This window comes from Mauremys mutica, unplaced genomic scaffold, assembly GCF_020497125.1.
Source record: "Mauremys mutica isolate MM-2020 ecotype Southern unplaced genomic scaffold, ASM2049712v1 000206F_np12_subseq_1:328963_obj, whole genome shotgun sequence".
Taxonomy (NCBI): Eukaryota; Metazoa; Chordata; order Testudines; family Geoemydidae; genus Mauremys; species Mauremys mutica.
In genome coordinates, this window is record NW_025422883.1 from 14,717 (window position 1) to 26,480 (window position 11,764).

Below are 11,764 nucleotides of genomic sequence, written 5' to 3' on the forward strand. Positions count from 1 at the left end.
CTCCGAACTGTTAGTGATTATCTTTGAGAACTCAGGCAGTACGGGTGAGGTCCCAGAGGACTGGAGAAGGGCAAACACAGCACCTCTCTTTAAAAGGTGGGACAAAGAGGACCCAGGGAATTATAGACCAGTCAGCCTAACTTCAATACCTGGGGGCTCCCCGGAAGCGGCAACGTCCCCCTCGCTCAGCTGCTATGTAGAGGCGTGGCCAGGCAGCTCTGCCTGCAGGCACCACTCCCGCAGCTCCCATTGGCCACCGTTCACGGCCAATGGGAGCTGCAAAGCCAGCGTTCTGGGCGGAGGCAGTGCGCAGAGTTGCCTGGCCACGCCTCTGCCTAGCAGCTGAGAGGGGGGATATCGCTGCTTCCGGGGAGCCCCTAGGTAAGCGCTGCCCAGAGCCTGCCTCACCCCATTCTGTGCCCCAACCCCCTGCCCCTCCTACACCCAAACTTTCTGGGGGGTGGGAGGGCGTAGTGGCCCAAGACTTCCCCAGAAACAGCCAGTTCACTGCCTGAGCTGCCCCTGAGCTAGGTGCACTGGCCACTGCAGAAGTCATGGAGGTCACGGAAAGTCACAGAATCCGTGACCTCCATGACACACTCGCAAGCTTACTCATAAGCAAACTATTGAACAGGTTTATGGAAGGTGACAGGATTTGGCATTCAAGCTACTGATAGTTTTTCCCAGCTCAAGGAACTGGCACTGAAACATTTCTTCAGCTCAGGCAATCACATTATAAATAGCAAAAGGACGTGGTAGCTTTTGAAAAAGTATATAAAGCACAGCAGTTGATCTCAAGTGAAGTTACTATAAGGTGGTTGCGCAACTGGTTGAAAACCCGGACTGACTTGGATAACTGAGTAGAGAGTACATGAGCTGGCTGGTCAACAAGTTTCGGTTTGAAATTAGATGAAGGTTTCTAACTACCAGAGGAGGGACGTTCTGGAACAGCCTCCCAAGGGGAGCAGTGTGGGGCAGAAAACCTAAGTGGCTTTAAGACTGAGCTTGCTTGCTAAGTTTACGAGGGGATGGTATGATGAGACCACCTACAATGGGATGTAGCTGATATGCGACTGTTAGTAGTCAATATCCCCCAATGACCAGTGATGGGGCACGAGATGGGGAGGGCTCTGAGCTACTACAGTGAATTCTTTCCCAGGTGTCTGGCTTCTGGGTCCTGCCCACATACCCAGGGGCTAACTGATGTCCATATTTGGGGACAGGAAAGAATTTCCCCCCAGATCAGATTGGCTGAGATGCTGGGGGGTTTTCACCTTCCTATTCAGCATGAGGCACGGGTCACTTGCAGGTTTAAACTGGCGTCAGTGGTGAATTCTCTGTAACTTGAAGCCTTTAAACAATGATTTGAGGCCATCAGTAGCTTAGCAGAGGTTAGGGGTCTATCACAGGAGTGGGTGGGTGAGGTTCTGTGGCCTGCAATGTGCAGCAGCTCAGACTAGATCAGGCCTGCACAACTTGTAAAGCGGCGAGGGCCATATTACTCCAAAGAAAACAGCTGAGGGCTGAACCCCCTGGCCCTGCCGCCCCCCCCCCCGTGTCACCAAGCCCCCCCCAAAACACAACTCCCCCAGTGCTGCCCAGCCCCCCTGAAATACTCCCCACCCCAGCAACGCCTGCCCCGTGGAAACAAACCCTCCTTCCCAGTAGAATAAGATCTTCCCCCCACTTTGTAATCAGTCGCCCTGTTGAGTGACTGAGGCGTGGCTGAGGCAGCCGTGGAAGGCAGCACCTCCAGCCAGCTGCACCCCTTGGAGAGGGGCTGGGAGCCAGCCCAGATCAGTAGAACTCCTCGCTCATCTCCTCAGCCCCCCCCCCACCCCCCGGCTCGCCTCCTCACCCCCTGCCACTGCCCGCCCGCCTCCTCACCCCCCACTCCCCCGGCTCGCCTCCTCAGCCCCCCACCACTGCCCGCCCGCCTCCTCAGCCCCCCGCCCCCCGGCTCACCTCCTCACCCCCTGCCACTGCCCACCCACTCGCCTCCTCACCCCCCTGGCTCACCCCTGCCACTGTCCGCCCACGTGCCTCCTCCCCCCCCCCCCCCCGGCTCACCCCTGCCACTGCCCGCCCGCCTGCCTCCTCAGCCCCCACCCCCCGGCTCGCCTCCTCACCCCCTGCCACTGCCCACCCACTCGCCTCCTCACCCCCCTGGCTCAACCCTGCCAATGCCCACCCACGCGCCTCCTCACCCCCCACCCCCCAGGCTCACCCCTGCCACTGCCCGCCCGGCTGCCTCCTCAGCCCCCACCCCCCCCGGCTCACCCCTGCCACTGCCCTCCCACTCGCCTCCTCACCCCCCTCCCCCCGGCTCACCCCTGCCACTGCCCGCCCACTCGCCTCCTCAGCCCCCCACCCCCGGCTCGCCTCAGCCCCCCACCCCCCGGCTCGCCTCCTCACCCCCTGCCACTGCCCACCCACTCGCCTCCTCACCCCCCACCCCCGGCTCGCCTACTTAGCCCCCCACCACTGCCCGCCTGCCTTCTCAGCCCCCCACCCCCCCGGCTCGCCTACTCACCCCCTGCTACTGCCCTCCCACTCGGCTCCACAGTCCCCCACCCCCCCGGCTCGCCTCCTCAGCCCCCCACCACTGCCCGCCCGCCTCCTCAGCCCCCCCCCCCAGCTCGCCTCCTCAGCCCCCCACCACTGCCCGCCCGCCTCCTCACCCCCCACTCCCCCGGCTCGCCTCCTCAGCCCCCCACCACTGCCCGCCCGCCTCCTCAGCCCCCCACCCCCTGGCTCGCCTCCTCAGCCCCCACCACTGCCCGCCCACTCGCCTCCTCAGCCCCCACCCCCCGGCTCGCCTCCCCCCCCCCCGGCTCGCCGCCTCCCCCCCTGCCTCTGCCCACCCACTCGCCTCCTCATCACCCCGTCTCAACCCTGCCAATTCACACCCACGCGCCGCCTCAGCCCCCCACCCCCCCCCGGCTCACCCCTGCCACTGCCCGCCCGCCTGCCTCCTCAGCCCCCCTCCCCCCGGCTCACCTCCACCCCCCCTGCCCACCCACTCGCCTCCTCCCCCCCCACCCCCCGGCTCGCCTCCTCACCCCCTGCCACTGCCCACCCACTCGCCTCCTCATCCCCCCTGGCTCACCCCTGCCACTGTCCGCCCACGTGCCTCCTCACCCCCCCCCCCCCCGGCTCACCCCTGCCACTGCCCGCCCGCCTGCCTCCTCAGCCCCCCACCCCCCGGCTCGCCTCCTCACCCCCTGCCACTGCCCACCCACTCGCCTCCTCACCCCCCCGGCTCAACCCTGCCAATGCCCACCCACGCGCCTCCCCACCCCCCAGGCTCACCCCTGCCACTCCCCGCCCGGCTGCCTCCTCACCCCCCCCCCCCCCCCGGCTCACCCCTGCCACTGCCCGCCCACTCGCCTCCTCACCCCCCACCCCCCGGCTCACCCCTGCCACTGCCCGCCCACTCACCTCCTCAGCCCCCCACCCCCCGGCTCGCCTCAGCCCCCCACCCCCCCGGCTCGCCTCCTCACCCCCTGCCACTGCCCACCCACTCGCCTCCTCACCCCCCACACCCCCGGCTCGCCTACTTAGCCCCCCACCACTGCCCGCCTGCCTTCTCAGCCCCCCACCCCCCCCGGCTCGCCTACTCACCCCCTGCTACTGGCCACCCACTCGCCTCCTCAGTCCCCCACCCCCCCGGCTCGCCTCCTCAGCCCCCCCCCCCTGCCCGCCCGCCTCCTCAGCCCCCCACCCCCCCAGCTCGCCTCCTCAGCCCCCCACCACTGCCCGCCCGCCTCCTCACCCCCCACTCCCCCGGCTCGCCTCCTCAGCCCCCCACCACTGCCCGCCCACTCGCCTCCTCAGCCCCCCACCCCCCTGGCTCGCCTACTCAGCCCCCCACCCCGGCCCGCCCACTCGCCTCCTCACCCCCCCATCCCCCGGCTCGCCTCCCCACCCCCCGGCTCGCCTCCTCACCCCCTGCCACTGCCCACCCACTCGCCTCCTCATCCCTCCGGCTCAACCCTGCCAATGCCCACCCACGCGCCTCCTCACCCCCCACCCCCCAGGCTCACCCCTGCCACTGCCCGCCCGGCTGCCTCCCCCGCCCCCCACCCCCCCCCCGGCTCACCCCTGCCACTGCCCGCCCACTCGCCTCCTCAGCCCCCCCCCCCGGCTCGCCCCCCCCCCCCGGCTCGCCTACACACACCCCTGCCACTGCCCGCCCGCCTGCCTCCTCAGCCCCCCACCCCCCCGGCTCGCCTACTCACCCCCTGCTACTGCCCACCCACTTGCCTCCTCCCCCCCCCCCCCCCGGCTCGCCTCCTCAGCCCCCCACCACTGCCCGCCCGCCTCCTCAGCCCCCCACCCCCCTGGCTCGCCTACTCAGCCCCCCACCACTGCCCGCCCACTCACCTCCTCCGCCCCCCCCACCCCCGGCTCGCCTCCTCAGCTCCCCACCACTGCCCGCCCACTCGCCTCCTCAGCCCCCGCCCCCCGGCTCGCCTCCTCAGCCCCCCACCACTGCCCGCCCGCCTCCTCAGCCCCCCACCCCCCCGGCTCGCCTACTCACCCCTTGCTACTGCCCACCCACTTGCCTCCTCACCCCCCCACCCCTCCCGGCTCACCCCTATCACTGCCCCACCACTGCCTCACCACTCGCCTCCTCAGCCCCCCACCCCCCCGCCCGCCTCCTCAGCCCCCACCACTGCCCGCCCGCCTCCTCAGCCCCCCACCCCCCGGCTCGCCTCCTCAGCCCCCACCACTGCCCGCCCGCCTCCTCAGCCCCCCACCCCCCCCCGCTCGCCGCCTCAGCCCCCACCACTGCCCACCCGCCTCCTCAGCCCCCCACTCCCCCGGCTCACCCCCTGCCACTGCCCGCCCACTCGCCACCTCAGCCCCCCACCCCCCCGGCTCGCCTACTCACCCCCTGCCACTGCCCGCCCGCCCACCTCCTCCGCCCCCCACCCCCCCGGCTCGCCTACTCAGCCCCTGCCACTGCCCGCCCGCCCGCCTCCTCCGCCCCCCACCCTCCCGGCTCGCCTCCTCATCACCCGCCACTCCCCGCCCACTCGCCTCCTCACCCCCCACCCCCCCGGCTCGCCTACTCATCCCCCACCACTGCCCGCCTGCCTCTTCAGCCCCCCTCCCTCACCCACCACTTGCCTACTCACCCCCCGGGCCACACAGTGAGCCCCCGTGAGCCGCATGTTGTGCAGGCCTGGACTAGATGATCACGATGGTCCCTTCCGGCCTTAAAGTCAATGAGCCTGCTTATAGACTGTCCATGTGACACTGAGCGGGGAGGGGTTGCTGGCACTTTGGAGACCAGAATTGGAAATCAAAAGGACTTTAGCAAATAAGAGAATTGGTCTGAAACCAACAAGATGAAATTCAATAAAGTGCAAAGTGCTACACTCAAGAAGAAAAAAATCAGATGCATTACAAAATGAGGACTAACTGGCTAGGTGATAGTACTGCTGACAAGGGTCTGGAGGGTGATAGCAGATCATAAATTGAATATGAGCCAACAATGCAGTGCACCTGAGAAAAAGGTTTATATCAGTCTGGGGTGTATTAACAGGAGTGTCGTATTAGAGACTCAAGGCAAGTGAGATAATATCTTTTCTTGGACCAGCTTCTGTTGGTGAGAGAGCCAAGCTTACACAGAGCTCCTCTTCAGGGCTGGGGAGTGTGGTATGTAAGGTGCAGGAGGTAATTGTCCTGCTGTACTTGGCACTTACGAGGCCTCAGCTGAAGTTCTGTGTCCAGTCCTGGGTGCAAAACTTTAGGAAAGATGTGGACAGATTGCAGAGAGTCCAGAGAAGAGCGACAGAAATGATAAAAGGTTAGAGAACCTAGCCTTTGAGGAAAGGTTAAAAACTGGCACGTTTAGTCTTGAGACAAGAAGACTGAGGGGAACCTGCTAACAGTCTTCAAATCAGTTAAGGGCTGTTATAAAGAGGATGGTGATCAGTAGTTCTCCATGGCCACCGAGGGTAGGACAAGTAGTAAAGGCCTTAATTGGCAGCAATGGAGATTTAGGTTAGATATTAGGAAAAATTTTCTAACTCTAAGGGTGGCTAAGCTCTGGAACAGGCTTCCAAGGCAGGCTGTGGAATCCCCATCACTGGAGGTTTCTAAGAACAGGTTGGAGAGACACCTGTCAGGTTTACTTGGTTCTGCCCCAGCGCAGGGGGCTGGACTAGATGGGCTCTCCAGGTCCCTTCCAGCCCTACATTTCTATGACTCCAGCTCCCATTTCTGCGGCTGTGTCGGCTTTACAGAGCACACAGGAGTAAAAAGCAGTTAAACATAAGCTTTGCCTACATACAAACTTGCCCTGGTTGAACTGTACCGTGCCTCTGGGGACACTCCTAGTTTGGCTTATTGTGTTTTATCTTAAACTTGATTCCTAAGTGACTTAAGCCCAGCTGAAATAAGCTTGGTGTGACGGGTTCCCCCCGGGGTGCCACTGATCCCACCTGTCCATCAGCCTGGGCTCCCTCACACTGTCCTGCTGAGCCAGCCCTCAAGCCTTCTCCAGCACACACAGGTAGGGACACGCCCAGCTGCAGACAGACAGACACTGAGATCAGCTCTGCCTGGGAAGCCTTCAGCTAGGGGATTGCCCAGCATGCAAGTGCTCACCCCCTCTGGGCTGTAAACCCCAAATTGTGTTGTCTTGCAGAGAACTGCACAGCGTAAGCTCATGAAATCCGCCCCCTCCCTCAGGGTGGAGGAAGATCTGCACAGCTTTTCACCCCTTAGTTATGAATTCCACAAACTGGTTGTAGGGAAAACAAAAACAAGTTTCACAACTACAGAAGATAGATTGTAAGTGATTATAAAGGTTAGCAAACAGATCAAAGCAGATTACCCAGCAACTGAAACAAACACCCAAACCAAACTTAATACTGAAGAAGCTGGTTACAAGTAGCAATTCCTCATCCTAATGTTGTTTTAGGCGGATTGCAGAGGTTCTTGAAGGCCAGCTGCTCTTACTTGCAGCTTAAAACTCCAGGTATTTCTGTCACAGGCCAGATCCCTTCCCAGCCTGGGCTCAGTCCTTCTCCCCTCATTTGTCTTTGTTTCTTAGATGTTTGCCGCAGTCGTTCTGGGCGGGGATTCAGTGAAGAACCCTGATTAAGTCCCTCCTCTGTCTTACAGGTTTTACATATGGCAGAAGCCTTTGTTTTCCAGTGTGGCACACCCCTTTCCCCCCACTGCTCCCAGTGGAAAAATACTGGTATTCTATCATGGAGTCCAGTACCAGGTGACTTAATCACATGATCCTGCAGTATCAAAGCAGCCATGAGTCAGAGGTTGTTCGTGGCATCTCAGGACAGCTTCTCAGGAAGGTGGGAGATTGGCATCTTCAAAGACCAATTGTTCTCCCTAATGGTTCGTTGACTTGTCCCCAGCTGGCCAGCCAGACTGGTTGCATTCTGTCTGGTGGGCGTTCCCCAGGTGCAAACACTTCTGTAGTACAGATGTACAGTGGATATTCCTAACCTTGGATACAAAAATGATACAAATGGGATAATCATATTCAGTAGATCATAACCTCTCCAATGATATCTCACCTGCCTTAACTTGCACAACGTATATCATAGTTAGGCTATAATCGTATTATAACAATATTTCTATGAAGAATATGGGCTATGGTGTCACACTGGGTTTAATCCAAACAAACATGTCCACACAACCTCTTACAACAGTTTAACATAATCGGCTTAAAAATCACAATTTCAGTTAGAAATGGCTGTAACGCTGCCAGTAGGCTAGCCCATAGAGACAGCTCGGACTCTGAACAATGGCATGGTCTGTGGGAGTGTGAGTGACAGCATCAAAACTCAGCTGCTTCTGGCGGCAGAGGAAGGAGAGTTGTAGGAGTTGGGGAATAAAAGGGGGGTTTGAATTGTGAGAGTCACTAATGATGGCAGGGCTTTCGGCAAGAGCCAGGGCTGGCTCCAGGGGTTTTGCTGCCCCAGGCAGCCCCCCCCCCCCCCCCCAAAAAGCTGCGATCACGATCTGTGGCATTTCAGCGGGAGGGTCATTCGCTCTGACCGGGAGTGAGGGACCCTCCGCCAAATTGCCGCCAAATAGCTGGACCTGCCGCCCCTCTCCGGAGTGGCCGCCCCAACCACCTGCTTGCTAAGCTGGTGCCTGGAGCCGGCCCTGGCAAGAGCGAGGCTTTGCTGTGTGTCCTAAAGATGGTCAGACTCTGGAGTCACCTGATCTGAAGTTAGACCACAGTAGTCAAAATGCGGGTGCCCTGTAAAGACTGGAGCTGGCACAATGCTGTCAGCAATTAGTGACCTAGGGGTCCTGATCGCTCTAGCAGAGACAGGGCCTTCAGGGTTTGCAATTCCCACTAAGGAGTTACAAACACCTTTGGCAGAAGAGACCCACGAGTATTTGATGATCAGCCTGTGCTAACTGGCGGTCGTAGGCTTTGTCTGCAGTGAGAAGGGTGGGGAATGTTTTCCTAGTTGGTAGCACCAGTGGAACTGCATGGTGAGAGAATCTCTGAAAATGTGTCTAGGAAATGCAGCCTTGGTGTTATTTTGGCTTCTTCGTTTGTCTTTACCCTTGGGTGTCGAGTGGCCGGTCATATTCACTTCTCTGAGAGTTCGATTCCCCTCAAGGTACAAGTTAGTGGGGATGAATTCTGACTTATTTTTTATGGCAAACAGGCAACTGATGTTTTTCTGACTCAGGTTTTTTTGTAAATTTTAAACTGAACCGTTTTCTTGCGTAAATGAAAACTGCACCGAAATATAAAATATATTCTAACCACAACATCTAATTACAAAGAGTAAGTTGCTAAAATCTAATATTATTTATTGGTATTACCATGGCACTGAGGAGCCCTAGCCATGGAGCACAAGAAAACAACGAGATGATATTGGTCAGTGTCATAGGCACTGGCTGGAGTTTGCCTGCTTTAAATATAATAAAGAGTTGTTTAAGTGATGAAAGCATGGTCAGTACTGTTAAAGACACGGTTCATGCTTTAAATAGCTTACAGTCTCTCACGGACTCACAGATCGTGCCCGCTCTTGGCTCCATGCGGTCCGTGGACGGGGGGGCCCCTTTCAGTGAGACAGTCCCCACTTCGTCACACAGTCTACCCAGGCAAAAATTGGACACTGAAACACCCTGGGAGACTTGGGGTGAAGTGCTTACTTAGGGGGATGGGAGATGGCATTTTCTGGACAAGGATTGGGGTTTGTGAGCCTTGCGCTAGCATTGAATTTTGTCCAGAGATATGACTGGAGAGTGCAGGCGCTCTTCGGCCAGTGAGCTGAGAAAGAAACTTCAGGGACAGGGGAGCAAAATCTGTAAGACATAAGGATGAGCGTAGGAAGCTAAAGAAGAGATATAGGGAGTAATAAGAAACAAGAACGAAGATGTAGGTAGGATGAAGATGTGCAGAGCTTTGAAGGTGAGGATAAGAAGCTTGATCTTAATAGGGAACGAGGTATGTTAGGACACAGGAAATGTCCCTCTTCATTGGAATGCATGAGAAATTCAAAGATTTCCTGTTGATGTTTTTGTTTTAACAGTTGTCTGTCTACTGCAAAATTAACCTGTATCATTTAATAGCAGTTGAACAACAGCTAAATTAACCCACATTAAAAATAGAACTTACTTTACCATCAACTTTGAGTCAGTCTTATTCCCCAGACATTCCAACGGTGAAATGCATTTTCCTTGTCTTAAGCTACTTCCCAAGCGGCAGGCCTTCTGCAGGACTATTAGCAAACAGTCAGTTGCCAATTGAAGGACAACAGTTAGCTGGAGATACTGACATATTTCTGAAACGGGTCATTCATATTTCAAAATATAGTCTTAGGCAGTAAATTTCAGCATTTGTCGGTAGAGAATGCTAAAGTTGAGGTTACAAAAGTGTTTCTGTTACAGTACAGCCTTGTCTGTCCAACGCTCAGTTATCTAAACTCCCTTTTTTCCGAAATGAGGTCACATTCCCAAACGTCAGTTAATTACACCGAAGTTTCCCACTATTCTCCGATCTTATTCAGCATGTCCCTCCTGACATTTGGATAATTGCGATTGTTCTGCTTGTATATTTAGCAGTCGAAGGTGCTATAGCTAATTGCTGCATCTGATCTTTTACATCTTCAGAGCAAAAAACCCTGCCTCACTTTTGCCTGTTTCTGCAAGATTCATGAGACTAAAACCCTTCAGGTTTCCCTCTGTTGGACGGTGGCAGTGCTTTGTGCTCGGGCTCCAGGGCTGGAGGGCTCTGGAATGACTCGGGGGTTGTCTGCACTAGAGATGTTAAAGTGAGGGTCTCGTCCATGAGACGTGCCCTGGCGTAAGCCCTGTGTGACCCTAGGGCAGGGCATCTCCGGTGAGGGTTTGTGCTGGGGTAGCTACAGTGGTGCAAAAATCCCTAATGAACACAAGCCATAAGGTCCCCATCCTGCAACTAACCCCCTTGACTTCAGTGTCTGGGCATAGGGATCTGATTACAGGATCTGGGCCTTAGAGCTGCAGTTCCTGATTTACCAGAGCCCAGGCCAGGTAGCAGCAATGATGTGTTCGGAAACGGAGAGTAGAGGTGTCTACATAGTACCCTCCTATGGGGAGATTCAGATGCCACTTGCCTCTTCTGTGTTCATGGAATCATTCAATCGGACAGTGCATCCTCTTGCTTAGCAATGGGATTGTTCCCTGCATGTCCTCCTCTAGTGGTGTGTCCAGATGCTTTTACATTTAAAAAATGTGCAGTGCTGTGAAAGGCCTTTGAAGAGCTCTGCACGACTGGTGTGGTTTGCCAGCTGTCTTCTGGCTTTATAATATGCACCTCACTGTAGTAGCTAGGTACCACCATCTTCCATAATGCCATGCTCAGCGCTGATGCTGTTCGAACCATCACACACAGGAGCACTCATGCTAATTTCTTTTTCCACCTCTTAAAAGAAAAATCCCAAATGTCCTTAGTAATTAGAGAAATTAGTCAGGACAATTGTGAAAAGCCCTTGAAAGCCAGTACGTGGGGCAATGTTTGCAGCTTGATAAATTTCCCCTGGTTTTAAAGACATGGGCTCGATGGCAAGGTTTTAATTAGCCCCAGCGAGGCTAATGTTAGATGTGTCACAACTGGTGATAAACCCCTGTACAGGAGTGGGGTGGAAGCAAGCAGAGACAGGAACACTGCAGAAACAAGAGTGTATTATGGATTGTGTTTGGTTTTAATTGTGTATAAGCTACATTGGCCTTTCCTGGCTTTGTTTGGATACAGGTGCGGAAGAAGGTTGCTTTAAATGTGTAATCCCTCTACAAAATGAATACTCTGAAGGGTTAAAAGTCTGACCCAGGGCTGGGTGCCTGCTGTTTATCTGAGCCAGTTGATTCATTGTACATCCCAAGTAAATTGATGAACAAGTGCACTTTGCAAAAAATCCCTATAACTTTTTTTTCTTTCTGCTTTTAGTTTAAACGCACACTTTATAAATCCCCAAAGCAGGTCACCAGGGACAGCAGAAATCCAGGGGCCTTGAAAATTCAGTGGGCCTGTGGTCTTTTTCTGGAGCTGTTTTGCTTGTGCTATGCAGCACTTAAGCTTTCAATTTAAGTTAAGAAAACATTCTCTCACTTCTAGTTGTTGCACTGAATTTCTCCTCGGTCTGCACTGCTTGTCTCTTTCCTCTGCAGTCAGACAGAATCACTGCAGCACCAACAGAGCTGTAAACTACCCTGTTCTTCTACTGGGGAGTATTACGTTCAAAGCATATGCTGAGCACTGAAATGTGTTACAACT